A 12,799-nucleotide genomic window follows, 5' to 3' on the forward strand; every position below is an offset into this window, starting at 1 on the left:
CCATGATTCAGGTCAACAAGCACAATCTCACACATATTATGGACTAGATACCATGTTAGATGTTGGGGCACATACTCAATTCTGAGAACACCCACAATCTTGGGGGAGAAACTTGACGGAACAAACATGGAAAAATTCAACTTAACATAAAAAACTATTAATACAAATTAATACAGGAAGTAAAGATCTGTTTTCATTATATCCTAGCATAGGATACAAATATTTATTCTTGTTCGAGAAGAGGATACAGAGAAAGCTTTCTTGAGAAGACGGGATATAAAAGAAGATCTGAATGAAAAGTAATGTTAAGTGGGCACAGATAAAGGACATCTGTGGTATATTGAGTAGCATGGTTTTTGCAGGGCTCTTGAGAGAGTGAGGGGTTGGCAGTTGCAGGAGACATGAGAGAGAGTTATAGACCAAGTCTTGTTCAAGAATCTGGGACTTACTGGGTGGATGAGGGAGAGCCAGTGAAGGCTTCTAAGCAAGGAATTTGTGCGAATTCACATGGAAAAAGTTCTCTGTGATTATAAGGAAATAAATGTTTAAGAGAGTGACAGAAAGACCACTTTTGCACCACCAAAGTATGATGCCAATATAAAATTTTTTGTACCCTCATGATTGGAAAAAAACATCTTTTTTCTTCTTCTTAGATAACAATAAATTATCAGTTATAACTTTATTTCCACCTGTAGGTACTAACTTTTCTTCAGTGCCGAAAGGACTTTCTTCCTTCTCCCCTCCCTCCCTCCCTCCCTCCCTTCCTTCCTTCCTTCCTTTTCTCCTTCCTTCTTTCCTTCCTTCCTTTCTCCCTCCCTCCCTCCCTTCCTTCCTTCCTTCCTTTTCTCCTTCCTTCTTTCCTTCCTTCCTTTCTCCCTCCCTCCCTCCTTCCCTCCCTTCCTTCCTTCCTTTTCTCCTTCCTTCTTTCCTTCCTTCCTTTCTCCCTCCCTCCCTCCTTCCCTCCCTTCCTTCCTTCCCTTCCTTCGTTCCCTCCTCTCTTTGTTCCTTCCTTCTTTCCTTCCTTCCCTTTCTTCCTCCCTTTCTCCCTTCTTCCATTTCTTTCTCTCTTCCTCTCCCCTTCCCTCCTCCCCTCCTCCCCTCCTCTCTTGCTTCTATTCTTTCTCTGTCCTTTCCTTTCTGCTTACGTTTCTTTCTTCTTCTGATATGCTATAATATTCTTTCTTTGTCTCAAATCATATTCTAAAAGGAGAAATTGTTCATAGATAAAATTCCTATATTCTTATTCAATGTCTATCAGTTTATCTTTTATCATTTTCATGTATTTTTTTCTTCCACAGTTTTGGAGAACATTTCAAGTATGCTCTCCATTTCACTGATTCTATTTCCACAAGGATTCGTTAAGATATTTTCTTTCTCTCAATACAGATTTAAAAATCTATGGTAGAGATAAAGTCTAAAGCAGAGTGGAGATAAAAACCAGTCTATGGTACAGAGAAATATGCTGCTAGGTCTTTTTAATTTGATAGGTTTCTGGATTTCTGGAGAGTGAACAGAACACAGGAACGCAGTATCAAGCTGCCTTCTATGTTTCTTTTTCTTCGTCTTTGCTTTAACCCAGACTGGTCTACTTTACAAATATTGTTCAATCTGCCATTTTTCTAACACTATTTTGTCTTTTAAAATTATTTATTTACTACTTTTTAAGAAACAAGGGCTCACTCTGTCACCCAGACTGGAATGCAGTGGTGCAATCATAACTCACTGCAAACTCAAACTCACTCCTGGGCTCAAGAGATATTCTCGCCTCAGCCTTCTGAGTAGGTGGGACTATAGGTTCAGGCCACTGTACCCAACTAATTTATTTTTTATTTTTTTCTCTTTTTTTAAGAGAGGGATTCTCAGTAGATTGCCACACTGGTCTCAAACTCTTTGCTTTAAGTTGTCTTCCTGCCTCAGCCTCCCTAGTCACTGGGATTACAGGTGTGAGCTACCATGCCCGGCCTTTTTGTTTGTTTGTTTGCTTGTTTTTTATTTTTTGTCTTTAGGTTTTTTTAGTCTTTGTTGCTGTTCTTTAAAATCATTTCTTCTTTGTGAATACATTTGTAGGAAGCAAACATGTATTCAAACCTTCCAGCTAGATGCCATTTGAATTTAGATATCTGGGCATACATATTTAAGAGAGAATGAATCAGATGTGGATTTTAATTTGAGAGAATGAGACATAGTTGGAAGTAATTGGCTTCAAAGGCTTACATTAAGTTCAGTGAGAAGTTATTTGGAGATCAACAATGGAATGGGGCATAGCTAAGCACTAGAGGACCACCCATGCTTCCTGCCTTTAATACAGTCACCATTTTCCTGTAGTGCTCTGTCCACATTTAGTTCTTCAGAGTAGTTTCTTAAAACCACTGTATCCAGACTATGAGGCTGGTATAAATAGGAGCCACAGGAGATGAAGGCTTTCAGTGTCCAACATGGCCAATATGTATCTACCCAAAAGAAAAAAAGGTCATTATGTGGAAAAGACACATGCACACACATGTTTATAGCTAGGAGCACAATTCACAATTCACAATTGCAAAGATATGGAACCAACTGAAGTGCCCATTAACTAATGAGTGGTAAAGGAAATGTGGTGTATATACACCATGGAATACTATTCAGCCACAAAAGGGAACTAAATAATGTCTTTTGCAACAATCTGGATGGAGCTGCAGGCCATTATTCTGAGGGAAGTAACTCAGAAATGGAAAAGCAAACACCATACATTCTCACTTGTAAGTGGAAGCTAAGCTATGAAGACACAAAGACGTACAGAGTAATAAAATGAACTTTGGGGACTCAGGAGGGGGTTGGGGGTACAGAGAAGTTTGGAGGAGGTTGAGGGATGAAAGACTATACTGCTCAGGTGACAAGTCCACTAAAATCTCAGAATTCACTGCTGAAGAACTCACCCATGTAACCAAACACCACCTGTATCCCCCAAACTGTTGAAATAAAAATAAAAATAATAAAATGGTCATCATAATCAGTCAACCTACACCACTGGGAGTGCCCAGTCTCCCTACACACACACATACCCACCCACCCCCCTACACACACACACCACGTGGGGGTCACAAGCCCACCAAGTCTGCTACTAGAGCCGGACAGAATGAAGCTTTAGCCCCTTGAGCCATTAGTTCCCTTAAACCTGATTTGCAGTAGTCGCCAATCTTTCTATTACTGTAATTGCTGGCTGAATGAACTGTAATTGTATTAAGAGGTAACTCTGAAATATGTATGTACTTTCTGCTAATTCTCAGAATATGCAAGGAGAGGGGATTGATTCACTGCGTTTGGAAGAACCATTTGGAGATGTTTCCCCTGAGGTCTGTCATTTGGAGGCCTCCTTTGCATTTTGGAGAAAGTCAAGGCCAGATGCTTAAGAGTCTGGGAGACAGACATGCAGGAATCTCTAGGAATCTCAGGGGCTTCTCACAGTATGATTGTAGCAGTGATCTCCCAATGTCAAAGGAGCCAAAGATCAAGTCAGACTCCTCTTTACTCTTGGACACAAGAGAAGAGATTCAGATGAAAGTTCGTGTTCTGATAGCCTACTTTGCTAAGACTCGTGCAGGAGCTTTTCAAATATTCCTTTCAAATGCCCCTGCAGTGTGACTATGCTTGTTTAAAAAGTGAGGAAACAGAGGATAGGAGATGATATACAGCTTGTCAGTTCTTGCCTGCTGGTAATAGAAAATAGAGACTCATATCTTCGTCTGCTGAGTTCAAGTCCATAGCTACTACAGAGATATTTTCACTAACATGAAAGGCATTAAAAATACCTTCAGCTATGGCTCCGGCTAGAGAATAGTGGTGTAGGTTTATGTTTGGGTGAGTGTATGCTGAAAAATGAAGAATTCATTACAAAGAGTTCGGTGTAGTACGTTTGTTTATGATGTTGAATAATTAAATATATCAGATAACCCATAATTTTCATCTCCGGGGCCACCTGCTTCTTTGATAAAGTCTAAAATTCAAGTTTTGGAATTCCTGACTTCTCATTATGGCTGGCTATTGGGCATCCTCATCCTCTCTTCCCTTTAATCAGTGTAATGATACTGATGTCCTTACTTAAAAAGCCAAAAGGGATAAAGTGGGCTAGACTGTTCTGGGGGAAAAAAATAAACCTCAATGTATGAGTCACAGTGAGTAATAACACAGTAAAGGTAACCCAGTTCCTGTCTTCAAGGAACTAGAAATCTAGTGGGTGGAGCACAGAATCAATAAATAAAAAAGAAATTAAAACTCTGACTTAAATATGTTTTTATATGGTATGGCAGAGACTGCTGGCTATCACGCAACCTCTATGTACCTTTCCTTCCTTAAAAACAAGCACAATTGTATGTGGAACAATAATATGTCCAGCTAAAATATTGCATCTCCCAGCCTCCCTTCCAGCAAAATTGGTCATATGTCTGTTTCTGGTGAATGAATGTTCTGTGATACTTACAGGAAGGCTGATTAAATGAAGTGGACTCTTCTATGAGTGTTTCCTGCTGTCCACAAAGTAGCTGTGAGCTGGAATGCCAGCAGCCATCTTAAACTGTGAGGTGACCTCAAAAATAGAAGCCACTTGCAAACACCTAGAACTTGTAGGCACTTGAAGACGTTGCTATTTATACCCTTGCTTACCTCTAAGTTTATCTGAGGCTGCAGTGGATCACTCCTTGCATAATTCAATGGCTTGAATGTTTCTGCTTTTCTACCTGAGCAGGGCCACAGGGGCTTGGCCTGCTCAGAAGAGGGGGTTTGATGCCCCTAGGGGCAACTGCCAAGCAATTAGGAGCCAAAGTCACTGTACAAATCCCTGGGCTCTACCCCTTCCTCAGTGGAACAATTCTAGATACATTCTACGGATCCCTCTGGAGGATCTCCGTTTGCTCACTGGCTCATTCATGTATCCTCTATTGGCTTCTGCTATTCCTGCCTCACTGTTCTGACCCCCTTCCTTGTTCTTCCTAGGGCTACCTCTCAAACAAACTACCACTACTCAACCTCTGGTGTTGAGGTTGGCTTTGGGAGGAATCGTGATATGACAATATAGATTAAATACCGGCTTTGGTTGACCAAGTGACTTCCTCTTTGCCAGATCCATTTACTTTAGTTTGACCTTCCTCTTCCTCATTCTTTCTATAGTTTGTGCCAGCATTGATCTTTTCTTCTCTATTAAAATTCTTGTTTCCTTTGACTTCCACTTTCACCTGCGTGTTCATGCATCCTTTACTTATTTTAGACCAGGAGTCCCCATCCCCCGGGCTGTGGACTGGTACTGGTCCACGGCCTGTTAGCAACCAGGCTGCACAGCAGGAGGTGAGCTGCCAGCGAGCAGTACCACCTGAGCTCCTCCTCCTGTCAGATCAGTGGTGGCATTAGACTCTCATAGGAGCACAAGCCCTATTGTAACAGCACATGCGGATCTAGGTTGCACGTTCCTTATGAGAATCTAACTGAAGTGGAACAGTTTTATCCCAAAACCATCCCCCCACACTGTGGAAAAATTGTCTTCCATGAAACTGGTCCCTGGTTCAAAAAGTCTGAGGATTGTTGTTTTAGATCACTGCCATATCAATCACTCTAACTGATGTTCGACCTTTGAGGTCATTTCATTCTATTACAATATATACACACTCATATGTTTTGACATTCACTGAAACAATAAACACCTTGATTCTCTTTCCATAGCTCCAACCTACCATTCCAGATTACTTTTCTACATCCTCTATAGTATCCAAAGTGCCAAATATTTTTTGGCATTTCATTGAACAATGCCTACCTTTTCCTTCCGATGAGCCTATAGCCCTTCTATTTCTTGTTGCTAGCCCCTTCTTTTCAACATTGATTTATACCTATCCAAATCCTACCTGCTCCGAATGGTCTGCATCATCTATTTCTTCCCCCAGGGTGCTTTCATATTCTCCATCAAAAAGTGGCATGTGTTCCTTGGCATCATACTGTTCTTTGTACCTTCTTACCATTAAAAAATGTATATTTTTTTGACCCTGAGTGAGTCATCGATAAATATTGGTTGAAAAGAATTATAATTATTTTTAATAAAACTTGCCTCTTATTTTACCAACTTCTAGAGGAGATAGCTTTGCCCATAGAGTTTCTACTACCTGAATTTCAAAATCACATACAGGCAAATCATATTTCATCCTATGAAAAAGTAGTTTGAAATATCAGCATGTTAAATCCTTCTCCTTAAATTTTTTTCCGGATGAAACCTACTTTCATGCAGATGCATATGGAAAATCCTTCCCATGAACCTCTATTTTTATTTTATGTTTCCCCTTACAACCAACTAATTACTAATGATCATTCTGTCTCATCCATGAAATAAAATGTAGAGTGAAACTGACAGAGGGGGATAGAAAACAAATTTTATGTCTAACGAGTGGCAAAACATTTGAGTTACCAAAAATTTAGTTAAATGTTTCAAATCTTTAAATATCTGGGATAGTTTGAGGCAGGAATTCTCTCTCTCCATTTTGAAGTAAGTGTACTCATGTCATTCCCTTGTGTACCATGCATTTCTGAGTTCCTTAAGAATTATGATTATTGTGCTCAGGGATATGTGGGAAAAAGAATTATCAATTACAGAAATCAATTTTCTTTCCATCTGACCTTCCTTCTCAAATGTAGCATATAGGTTCCAATTAAAACCTATTTAATTTCCTTGTTCTGGATATGACTCTTTGTGTGAAATATTGTGGACTATTTTCTGATGTATGCTCCTGGTAAAATTAAATACCATACCCACTGGTCACCGGTTCTCCAGGGAGTGCAGAATAGTCTCTCTTCTGACACTGCCTTCTTCCCCCCTCTTCTGAAGGAGCTGCAGTTATGTTCAGTGAAAGAAGCTTCTATTGTTTGAAAGGGATATGAGGGGAAAGTAAAACATGAAGGTAATTCAGCCAGGAGGCAATCAAAGAGTACTGACATTTTGGATGGACACAAGCCAAGAATGGGGGTGGGGCTCAGCAGTTAAAGACAAGAATCTTATGAACTTGAACTTATTTCTCTTGCTTGATAGATCTGGATTCTTGTGTAAGTGACATATTGAGGGGTTGCTTTCAAGAGAAACCTGTAAGGCAACAGGGGAGCAGGATAGAAAAGAAAGAGTCCAGAAGGAGGTTCACCTTACTCCGATGCCACAGAGAGAGCCAGAGGATGAATTCTACTCAGAGAGCTCCCCCATCACTTTTCCACTCCCAGGGGAAGGGAGTTACACTCTTGTATACCTGCATCAGTTACTGGCAATGGGCCACCTCCAGGAAAAGGAATAAAAGTTTCCAGGTATATGCACAAGGAAGGCCCTAACAGCCATGGAAAATCCTCCAGAAGAGGATAAAAGTGTGAGTCATGAGCAGCCAACACCCCCAGTAGAATGAAGTTGAGGGCACCAGTCTGGTAAAGAGAAACTAGGTGGAGGATCACCATCACCTGTCACAGTAATGTATTGCTGAAATAAATTGGGCTGAGTGAGTTCATGCCGGGATTCCTACTGAAACTCATTCGTAGCTAGAGCTACAAATATCTGAGCACATCAGTAATAACTAACAAAATTGCTTGCTCCATAAGAGAGCATCCCACCACTTAGGGAGTTCATACAGAAGACATCTCTATGCACATTGGGAGGGTTCTAGGAAAGTAAGTTATGTCATTGCTCTGCCAGCAAGGGTTACTTTTCACACATAGGGAAGCTTCTGATCTTCCTAAGGATGTGTGCTTAAACCACCGACAGCTGAATTCTCAAAGCTGATCAATGGCCAGGCTCCAGTTCAGGTTATGGTCAACAAACACTATGTCAGGCCATCTGACTTCTGTTACTGTGCCTTGTCTCCTATGATTGATTCTGGAGATTCTTGCCAGCCTATCACAAAGACACCCCAAACTGCATCAGGAGTGGTATTCTCCAGTATCTAGGAAGTACTCATTTCATCACATCTCTGTCTTTGGGAAATGATGGTTTAAACTTACTTACCAGCTATGCCCACATGGGTCACAAGCTGAACTTGTCAGAAATACATTGAGGGTATAGATATGTACTCTGCGTATACACAGATGTTGCCTTTGCTGAGCCGAAAGAAACACTGTGGTCAGAAAGGGCTACGAAAGCCAGTTTTGCTCTGTGGCAGCGTATTTCTCATATGCTCAACCAAAAATCAATTAACCAAGCCAGAATTTCAAAATTTACAGTTTACAGAATGCCAGAGGTGACAAGAGTTCAGGGGTTACCCACTATAACCTTCTCATTTTGCAGATAAGGGCATTGCCATTACTGGCCGTGTGACTAGCTATATGACTATGTAAGTCTATTTTAGCTGTATGACTTTTGCCAAGTTACTTCAACTCTCTATGCCTTGGTTTCCTCTTGTATAAATGGAGTACTTAGCTCATTGAGTTGAAATATGAATTAAATGTGTAAAACTTACAGACTCCTTAGGACAGTGTCTAGCACAAAGGCCATATGTGTTAATTAAATATAAATAAATAACTTGCCCAGGGTCACTCAGTTAATTGGCTTTGTTATTAGAGGTTTATTAAGAGTTTTACTGAATTAATATAAACTATGAATAGACATCAATATTAATAATAATTTAATTATAAATAATTAATAAAAATGAACACACATAAAAACATGTCAAGATATTTTTATATTAAGACCCATCAAAGTTAGCCATAGTTAAAAGCCCTGGCTTTAGGTTCACACAGGGAAGAATTTTGTTTCTTCTTTGTGGTACTCACTGTGTGATCTTGGGCAAGAGGTTCAACTTCTCTAAGATTCAATGTTCTCAAATGTAAAATAGAGATAATAATAACAAAAAAAACCCAATAATTGTTACTCATGGGATTGCTTAAAGATCAAATGTGAGAGCATACTCTTAGCATATAGAACAAGTTTAATCAGTGGCAGCTGTTATTGTTACTATTATAATAATTTATAGTATCTTTCAAAGAATTTCTATTACTCATCTGTGAGCAAGAGCTATACATGCTTAGAGGTTTGTTGTTTAGGATAGTAAAATAAGATAAATTTAGCAAGCTCAGAACCTTTGGCCATATAAATCACTGGTCACTGGCCTATTTGTTCTGAATGCTTTATTCTATAAGTAAGCAAGAATGGAGTCACCAGAGACATCATTCTTAAAGTTCAGAGACAGGCAGTAGCTGCAGCCATAACTTAGAACTGCATGGACACCTGTAGTCCTATTTCCATGCTGGGCTGGCTGTGGACAGGCCTGTCAATATTGTGAGCATTCATTATTGAATACATTTGAATTCACACCATAAGCATTTAAATCTCTTTCAATTAGAAGAAGAATACAGAGGCTGCCCACCCACAATATATATATATTTAGATGGGAAAGAGACCACTTTGGGCCTTCTCAAATTTAGCTCTGGCCTGATGGGAGTGAGTAAAAATAAAAAAATGATCTCTATCCTCAGGGAAGGCAATCTACACATACCATATTCAATGAGCAGAATGTTGATCAAAGTGTGATGCCCATGCTGATGGTGGCACATTCAGTGATTTTAAGTAGAACAGAGATAAATGTCTCAGTGAGAACTACATTGGCCTCTAGTAACAGAAAACCTGATTTAGAAGTTGCTTAAACAAGTGGAGAGTTCATTTTATCCTTGCACAATAATCAAAGACCCTATTCTGACTATATTTCTGTTTGGCCATCTTTTAAAACAATTCTATTGACAAATAAAAAAAATTATATGCATATTTATCATGTAAAACATGGTCTCTTGAAATACTTTTATACATTTTGGAATACCCAAATTGAGCAAATAAACATATAAATTCCTTCACATACTTGTCTTCTGATGTGGTAAGAACACTCAAAATCTACTCTCTTGACAACCATCAAGAATACAGCATATTATTAACTATAGGTGCCATGTTGTACAGTAGATATCTTGAACTTATTCCTCTGACCTGAGTGTGACGTTCAACCTCATGCTGGTTGCCTCAGTGACCCAAAATTGCCACTTCATCTTTAACACTGTGACCGTTTTCAGGGCAGGAAAAAAGAGGACAGGCAAAGGTATACATCAGTTGCCTCACCCTCCTTTTATGGTTTTCCTGGAATCTCTTTTGAGCATCTTCTTTTTATTCTTGTTGCCCAGGACCATATCCACGGCCATCCTAACTGCAAAAGAGGTTGGAAAATGTAGTTTATATCTGTTCACATTGCTACTCTGGAAACAAGCAAAGCAAAACGAAACAAAGCAAAACATGGTTCTGTTAATATATTAGGTTAGAAAGTATATTGGGTAGGGAAAGAGCAATTAATAGTTATGTGTTTATTTAAATATATTTTTAATCTTATCTTTTATTAATGGTGGTAAGATTACATTTCCTTTCTGAAAAATATTTTTTTAAAAATATGAATCGATTTAAGAAAATAATTAATTACTTGAAAGTGCAAGTAATTTGGTAGTAGATGGAAAGTGCAAATTTATGGAGATGGTCTATGAATGATTGGGATTGAGTGAATAAATCCCATCAGAAAACAACAACTATGGTGGGCTTCTGAAGAATACAAGAACCAAAAAGACTTTCAAATTTGTGCTTTGGTCTTTTTTTCGTGCCCAAGACAAGTGGCAGGAAATACATCCATGAAAACAACCACTTTTGCACTAGACTGTAGAGAACAGCAAAAATGTTTGAGGGCGCAGCCTTTGCAAACAACAGGCTAAAACAAAAGCCTCTATAAACTGGATTTCTGAGTCTACAAATCTGTCCTTGAGTGCATTATGCATTATGACTGAAGGCCAGTCTCTGGTAAATGTCAGTGCTTGCCCAGTAATTTCCACTTTCATTGGGTAGCTATGGAGGCTGCTAAATCTCGATAAGAGGTAATGGAGAGGTTCTCCTCATTAGCTCGGCCTGGAGAGGCATCATCCAGTCACCTGAAGTGTCAATAAACACTGGCCTTTAATGGTGTTGGCTTAGTGATAACGACGCTGCACATTTCTGTTTGTCATTATGAGATTTAACACTGGCCGATTCCCTCTGGGTATGGGCTCATTATCAGGCAGGGGAATAGAGCAATTGGTGTCTCTTAGAATCAATCATTGGCCCCTCTACTCTATCTCTTCAGTAATGAATTTGTAAAAGCAAGCCAAGGATGTGTTTCTTATATTCACAGAAATAAACTGTAAGGCATTTAAAATGTAGTGGTTTGAATAAAATCTGAGTGGAGGATAAAATTTAAACTAGGCATGAACTACCGAAGGTATGGTCTCAAGGAAACAGCAAGAACCTAATTAAGAGGATACAATGCAGATATTAAGTCAAAAGTGCACCTAGAGTATGCAGAAGGAAAGAAAATAATAAGATGATCACCTCACCACATGCTGACTAGAAATGAAATATGTGTTGCCTAATAGGAACGAACAGCATTATTTGAATTGTTTTGGGAAGAAAACAACTCCAATGTTAGCAGTTTTAACACAGTCCTGACTAGAGTTCTAGATCCCATTTAACTTTAAAAAAAAAAAAAAAACTGCTTCATTGAGGTATAATTTACATACCATAAAAACCACCAATTTTGTGTTCAGTGTTTTTAAATTAATGTATACATTTGTACAACCATCACTCAATCCAATTTTTAGGACATTTCTATCATTTAAAAACTCTGTGTGCCTATTTGTCATCAATCCCCATTCTAATCCCCAGTCTCTAGCAATCACTAATCTGTTTTTTTCTACATATAGCTTTCTCTTTTCTAGAAATTTCTTATAAACGCAACCATACACTATACAATTTTTATGTCTGGTTTCTTTCACATAGCACTGTGACATAAGGTTAACTCACAATGTGGTATGTATCAATAATCTGTCCTTTTTTATTGCTGAGAAGTATTCCATTGTACGGATCACACTTTATCTGTTGACTGGTTGATAGGCATTTGCATTTTTTCTCACATTTTGGCTATTATGAATGATGCTGCTTTGAATGTTTGCTTACAAGTCTATATGTGAACACGTTTTCATATTTCTGCGGTATATACCTAGAAGTGGAATTACTGGTTTGTAAGGTAAGAATAATTTCAGCTTCTTAAGCAATCATCAAACTGTTTTCCAAAATGGTCGTATCATATCTTACATGGTGTCTATTGGTTAGGATTTAGGGTTCTCTCTCTTTCCTCCAACATGACTATATCGTTTTACATTTCCACTAGAAATATATGAGAGTTCTAGTTTCTCTGTGTCTTCACCAGTGTTTGTTATTGTCAGTCTTTATGATTATAACTTTTCTAATGGGTATGGAGTGGTATTTTCCTAATTGCTAACAATGTTGTGCAGGTTTTCATGTGGTTATTAACCATGTGTACCTTTGTTTGGTAAAATGTCCATTTAAATGTTTTGGTTATTTTAAATTTGGGTTGTTTTCTTCTTTTTGAATTGTAAGAGTTCCTTATGTGTTCTGGATACAAGTCCTTTAACAGATGCATGATATACACATATTTTGCCCCAGTCTTTCACTTGCATTTTCATTTTAATAGTGTCCTTAGAAGAGCAAAATATTTTCATTTTGATGAAGTACAATTTTTTATGTTTTTAATTTTATGAATCATACTTTTTGGTGTTATATCTAAGAAACTATCGCATAACCCAAATGCACAAATATATTCTCCTATGTTTCTTTTTCATTTAGTCACTACTTTTAACAAATAAAATGGTAAAACAACAATTTTTCTGATGTTTGGATCCAATGGAGAAAGTGTAGAGTAATTGACACCTAGTCTTCAGGGGGTCAGGGTGAATTATTTTC

Source organism: Nomascus leucogenys, chromosome 13 (assembly GCF_006542625.1).
Source record: "Nomascus leucogenys isolate Asia chromosome 13, Asia_NLE_v1, whole genome shotgun sequence".
NCBI lineage: Eukaryota > Metazoa > Chordata > Mammalia > Primates > Hylobatidae > Nomascus > Nomascus leucogenys.